The sequence below is a fragment of the Musa acuminata genome, chromosome BXJ1-11, assembly GCF_036884655.1.
Source record: "Musa acuminata AAA Group cultivar baxijiao chromosome BXJ1-11, Cavendish_Baxijiao_AAA, whole genome shotgun sequence".
NCBI lineage: Eukaryota > Viridiplantae > Streptophyta > Magnoliopsida > Zingiberales > Musaceae > Musa > Musa acuminata.
In genome coordinates, this window is record NC_088337.1 from 21,163,155 (window position 1) to 21,170,347 (window position 7,193).

A 7,193-nucleotide genomic window follows, 5' to 3' on the forward strand; every position below is an offset into this window, starting at 1 on the left:
CCTCCCATTCTTAGCTTAATCTATATGCTAACTACGATATTTCTTAAGACATTTACTGCAACTTGCTCCGGTGCGTCAATCACTTCTTCTGGCAAACTTCCGGCGAACATCCGATGAACCTTCAGTGATGCTCCGGCGGACTTCTGGCCAACTCTTGGACTTGCGACGATCCACTTGGCGAGTTTCGATGAACTTCTTTGGTAAACTCTTGGACTTCTTAGATTTGTTCCTGCAGAACCTCTGACGACCGTTCGGACTTTCGTCGAACTCTCGAACCCCCAACGTGATCATAGTTTTGACTCCGACGTAACTCCTGCTGCATGTCTTTCTTCCATCGTAGTTAATCCTGCACACTTACCTCAACATATGGATTAGATAACAAATGACAATTGACTTCATCATCAAAATTCGAGATTCAACACTAATAACTTCCTAAATAGTAAGGTTGTTATCCAAATGATCTTACCTATTGAGAATTGCAGTAGGTTTGACGTTAAGGTCGTCGACGGATGGATTTTGAAGTGTGATCGTAGGCGCCCACGAGTGAAACTACTGCTGTAGGACCAAGAGATAATTGCATATTTCTTCCTCCTCCCACTTGATGATCATGAGACCATACTCAGAATTAAATGATTGACGACATTAGGTGATGTTTTTGGAATTTTATGCAACTAATTATGAAATTTTACAATAAGGAGAAACAGGTGATACTGCACGAGAAAAGTGGGGGCGACATAACGACGATTTGCACACAACAAATGGATAAGGTTTTGCATAAAGCATGCAATGACTTTTTGGTACAACTTGAGTAGCAAACTAAGAGACAGCCAATAGAATTTGAAGATCCAAACCTACTTCCTTTGCTTGCTGAATTTTCAAATATATTTGACGAACTGCACAACCTACCTCTTACCCATCAGCATGATCATTATATAACGATTCTTCCAGGAAAACTTCCAGTAAATACTTAGCCATATCAGTATCTAAATCTCCAGAAGGATGAAATAGAACGGATTATAAAAGAGATGCTCGAAACAAGAGTTATTCGGCCAAGTTGTAGCCTCTACTCTTCACTGGTGCTACTTGTATGCAAGAAGGACGGAACATGGCGAATATACGTTGATTACCGAGCTCTCAATGGCATAACCATCAAGGATAATACCTTATTCTAGTAGTAGATGAATTGCTAGATGAAAAGGAGCACAAATCTTCACAAAGCTGAACCTTCGATCCAGGTATCATCAAATACGAGTGTGCAAAAAAGACATACCAAAAATCACCTTTCGAACACACAACGGCCACTACGAATTTTTACTTTCTTCAACAAAAGGTAGAATACCTTGGGCATATCATATCAGAGAAAGGTGTGATGGTGGACCTCTCCAAAATAGAAGCAATGCAGAATTGGCCAACCCCGAAGAACATAAAATTGCTAGGTGGCTTTCTCGGTTTAATAGGCTACAACCGTAAGTTTATGAAAAACTATGGAAAGATCAGTGCACCACTCATTCTCTACTAAAAAATGATACCTTCCAATGGTCGGACAAAGCCTCCTCTGCCTTCAACAAACTTAAGGCAGCCATGACGACGATGCCAGTGCTAGCGCTACCAGATTTATCATTAAGGCCGATGCATCTAGAGTCGAAATTGGAGACGTTCTCATGCAAGATGGTCGACCACTCATATACACTAGTAAAGCATTGTCTCCCTCCCATCAAAACATGTCAACATATGATAAGGAGATGCTCGCCATTGTGCATGCAGCAACGAGGTGGAGATCGTACTTGATCGGGTGATGCTTTCAAATCAAGATCAACCATAAAAGCCTAAAATATTTCTTGGAGAAGAAGATATCTTCCCCCACACAGAAAAAATGGGTAACAAAGCTTCTTGGATATGATTATAAAATAACTTGCAAAAGGGGGAAAGAGAATGTTGTTGCAGATGCGCTTTCACGGCTACCTAAGCAAGCTGAATTTTTGGCCATTTCACTTTCGACTAGTGACTTCCTTAAGGATATTAAGAGGGAATGGTAGGAAGATTTGGAGACTAGTAAGATCATAAAAAAATTGGAGAAAGCACCAAGCTCCGTGGCTCATTACAATTGGGACTCAAAAGAATTACGCTATAAGGGACGCATTGTGCTTGTGACAAATTCTACTTGCATCTTCACGAGCAGATTTTGGACAAAATTATTCCATATGCAGAGTACTAAATTGAAAAGGAGTATGACATATCACCCACAAACTGACGGCCAGACAAAAGTTGTAAATAGGTGCTTGGAGACAGCCCAAAGCCACCCACCAAATATGACTACCTAAGGAGAACTCCAGACCCAGCCAAGTGCCATTATTGATCAATGGATCGTGACTTGATGACGATGACCCACTACTGAAGTGCTAATACAGTGGGCAAACCTACCAACAGAAGATGCCACTTGGGAGGACTATAACGACTTGAAGATCAAATTCTCAGAATTCATGAATCATCAGCCTCGAGGACAAAGCTGATTTGAAGAGGACGGGTCTGTTAGGACTCTAGCTAGGAGAGTGTTAGGATCGGAGCGGCACTAAGAGTGGGGGCTGAATTAGTGCAGCGGATTAACACTTGTAAGTTTAAAAACGAATTCATAAATGCAAGGAGATTTCGATTCGATAGTAACTTGAGTAAAGTGAGAAGGTGAAAACGAAAGCTTGCTGTAGTGTAAATAACAATTTCAGAAAGGTAAGTACTCACATATTCAAGGAACACACCAATTTAAAGTGGTTCGATCAAATGACCTACATCCTCTTGCGAAGCCTTTTTCGATGAGGCTCTCAACTTCCACTAGCAAATCACTTTGAAGGGGAACGACAAATATCCCTCTTACAATTTTTTACAAGTGGTTCACACTCTTACAAATTTTCAAAGAGAAAGAAGGAGGTGAACACTCAAGCAATTGAAAATAAGACTTGCTAAAGACTTTGCTAAGGCTTTTTTCTCAATCTATTGCTTCTCAAAAAGTTGTAATCTCAACTGAGAATTGAGGGGTATTTATAGGCCCCAAGAGGATTCAAATTTGAGCTCCAAATTTGAATTCTCTTGGATTCCCAAAGCTAGCGGTGCCACCGCCTATCGGTGGCGGTGCCACCACCTGTCAATATCACATTGACCGTTTACTAGCGATGCCATCGCTTGTCGGTGGCGATGCCATCGCCCGACCTTTCGGGTCCTGAGCGGTGCCACCGTCGGACCTCTCGGGTGCTGGGCGGTGCCATCGCTCAGTTCGACGGTACCACCGCCCGATCCTCGGGTTCTAGGCGGTGCCACCGCCCAGTCCGGCGGTTCCACCGCCCGATCCTACGGGTCACTAGATGGGCTTCAAATCTGGCCCAAACTAGGTAATATCGGGCCCAATTGGCCCCTAACCAGGATATAGGATTATCCCTTAATCCTAACCCTAATTACATGCAAACTACGCAACTGAAAACATAGTCCTAAGAAAGTTTTCAACCGTCAAATGTCGAGTCTCCTTCCGGCGAGCTTTCCGACGATCTTCCGGCAGACTCCCAGTAGGCTCATTGTAACGAGTTCAGCGAGTAGTCGAGCCTTCTCGGTGATCTCTGCGAACCTCCGACAATCTCTTCGGCGGACTTCCGAAAACTCCGACAAGTCCCTGATTTCTTCTCAGTTGGTTCCGGCAGCATCTCCGACGAATCTTCAGACTCTCGAACACCCATCGAACTTGACTCCAGTAGACTTGCTTTATGTCTTCAAGCTATCATAGTTAATCCTGCACATGTAAAACAAAAGTTCGATCTAGACAATTACTCCTAAACAATTAATCAAGTTGTCCGGCATGTCATTGGTCCCTCGACGCTTCGTCTGATTCTTCGGCGCATCGTCCTCTCTTGCGGCCTATTGCCAAATCGGCCAGTTGACTCCACAACTCCGATATCCTTGGCGTAATACCCGCTTTTCTTGTCCCGATGCCCAAATCCATGGCCCGAAGCCTTCTGTCGATACGTCGACTGATCCACCGGCCCGACGTCCAATCTTCTGACATGTTCCTTTGGCACAACATGATTTTCCTGCTTTAATTGTCTCATCCTGAACGAAGCATCCTGCGTCACTCAAAATGTAGATTAAATCATAAACACATATCAAGTGGTTTCATCATCAAAACATGAGATTCAACAATCTCCCCCTTTTTGATGATGACAACCACTTGATGATGGAGTTAACATTAACCCCCGGAGTTTAAACAAACTCCCCCTATCAATATGCGATATTGATAGAATCTTGAATTCAAGTCAAATTCAAGTCATTGCAAATATTCATCATGAATATTTGCAATACGTCATCATTAATAACATGATCATACTTCTCCCCCTTTGTCATCAACAAAAAGGAGAAGTGTCACTTTCTATGTGTTTGAGAGATGAATTCAACTTATTATATGAAAAATATAATATCAAGTTTTATCATCATACAATTTGTAAGCTTGAAAATTTAGCAAATGCTACATCATGCATGCAGGCTAGCAAAAATTTAGCAAGTGCTATATCACATTAGAATATGTAAGCTATCAAGTTTTAGATATGCAAGATAGTAAAATAGCATGTCCTACTTTACAACATTTTAAAACATGCAAGCTTGCAGTTTTAAGATGTTCAAAAAGCAACTCTTCCTTCTCGAAATATGCAAGTTGAAAGCTATCAAATTTTGCTTCCTTTGTAATGTTTGAGCTTGCAATTTTACTTCCATTGCAAAGTACAAGTTTAGTATGTTTAGCATCTTGAGATAGCAACTGTTTGCTTCTCTTTAGACTACAAGCTAGCAATTTTTACGATATGCAAGTTTTACTACATACAAGCTAGCAAAAATTTTGAAAGTAAATGCAAGATAGCTTTCTTGTGTAAGCTCATGATTCTTGCTTCCTATTGCAGTGTGCAAGTTGCAAGTTTTGCTTCTTGAGATAGGCAAGATAGCACATTTGTTTGAGATTACAAGATAGCATTTTTTGCTTTTGAGATGAGCAAGCTAATAAGTTTTGCCCCTTATTGAGATATGTACGTTTGTAATTTTTTTTGCTTCTCTTGTCTTGTGCTAGCTAGCTATCTCCCCCTTTGTCATTGTCAAAAAAAAGGGAAGACCTTTTACTTCAATTATGATAAAGGTAACTATCAATCTTATTCGTGCATTATTATATTTTTAAATTAAAACATGCACATTTTCAAAAACCTTATATTTCATTCATGCACGATATTGAATAAATCAATTAACATTATGAGCATATCATACATGATACTAAAATTTTTAACTATTTATCAATATTTTGATCATGATACCAAACATTTATCATTTAGAGCATTCATGACACAAAGCATTAAATCAACATACATCATTTTAGCAAAAACTCATAGCATTTTAAATCATGATTTACATCATATGCAATACATCACATCATAATTAGAAAGCACAAGTATTGCATGCATCATTACAGATCATAAATATTTCATATCATGATGGTATTAATTTGTCAAATTGTATCATACCACGCATGATTATAACTTTTTTCATTTTATCATTGTAAACAAGAAAGAATAAAGAAAGAACAAAATAGTGTAAAATATTTCAATTATTTCAAGACATATAAGCCATAAATCCAATGGCGTCATGTCATGAAAGATAAGACCTCTTGAATTACAAAAGATATGATTTATTTTATCAAATCTCTTCTTTTTATAAATAACAAAAATTGTAGGTGTACAAAGAAGAGATTATGATTAAAAAAGAATCTCAAGTAGTAAATCCAAGAAATCAAGATCATAATTTGAATGCAAACTCATTCAAATTCAAGTCGTCAAATTCATCAAAATCTCAACATTACTTTCAAGAGATTCAAAATAGTATACATAGATTTATCATAATAATCATCAAGATCAATAAGATAGAGAAAATAATTTTTTAAGGAAAAATATTTTTCTCTTTTTAGTTATTTCAATTCATATGATTTTATTTCATGTATGCCAAATAAAAACATGTATCATGTTTCAAATCGAAAGTATGAGATTTATTACAACAAAGATCAATAAGGCACTTTTATTATGGTAAAAATCAATAATTCGTAAATCGCAAGATTCATCATGCATAATTTCAAAATTTATTAAGCATGATCATTGTGCATGACACTAAAACATGGTTTCAAAATGTTTAATATTTTCATTACACAATTTCATTATTATGCATCATCATATTTTCAAATTCGAACATGCACAATTTCAAAACTATACCTTTCATTTTTCATGTATGATACAAATAACTCAATCATCACTATGGGCATATCATACATGATATTCAAGCATTCATAATATATCATTTTGGCAACATGATCATAGCTATTCAAATGATGGTATCTAAATGTCAAAATTCATTACATCCTATCATGCATGATCATTAACTTATCATTTGTATTTCATGCATTATTTCATTTCATCACATTCAAAATATCAAGAGAATTTTGGTGATGAAATAAATATTTCATAAATATAAGTAATTGCATAAAAATCATATCATGAAAAGATAATACCAAAAGACACGTTTTCTTTTGAAAAATCTCCTCTTAAATAATCAAAGGAAAATCTTAGGAGATCATGATATAGATAAAATTCATTCAATCTTATAGGAGAACAAGATATTAATTCAAGCATATAAAATTTTTCAATTCATTATGAATCATAATAAGAATTGTGGTTCCAAAAAATCACGATTCATTTAGGAAAATTTTCTCTTTAGTGCACACGATAAGAAGAAATATAGCAATGATACCAATCATGATTCATTTGGATAGTAGATGCTAAAAAGAAACATTGACGATAAAAGATCTCGATTTTTATAGAGTAAATCTCAAGTTATAAATCTCAAAAAATCGAGATAAAGCTCATTCAAGTTCAAATCATCAAATCAAAATCATTTTCAAGAAAATACTTTTATCTATTTAGTTACTTCATATAAGCATGCCTTTGTCCTTTTTATGCCAAAAAATATATATATCATCAATCGTTTAAGATCAAAAAATAAGTTTCATTATAGAAACCATCAAGATCAATAAAACACAAAAAATCATCATGTATAACTTTTAAAATCTCATACATAAAATTATCAAATCATGGTATCAAAATTTTAATATTTTCATTACAACTTTATTGCAT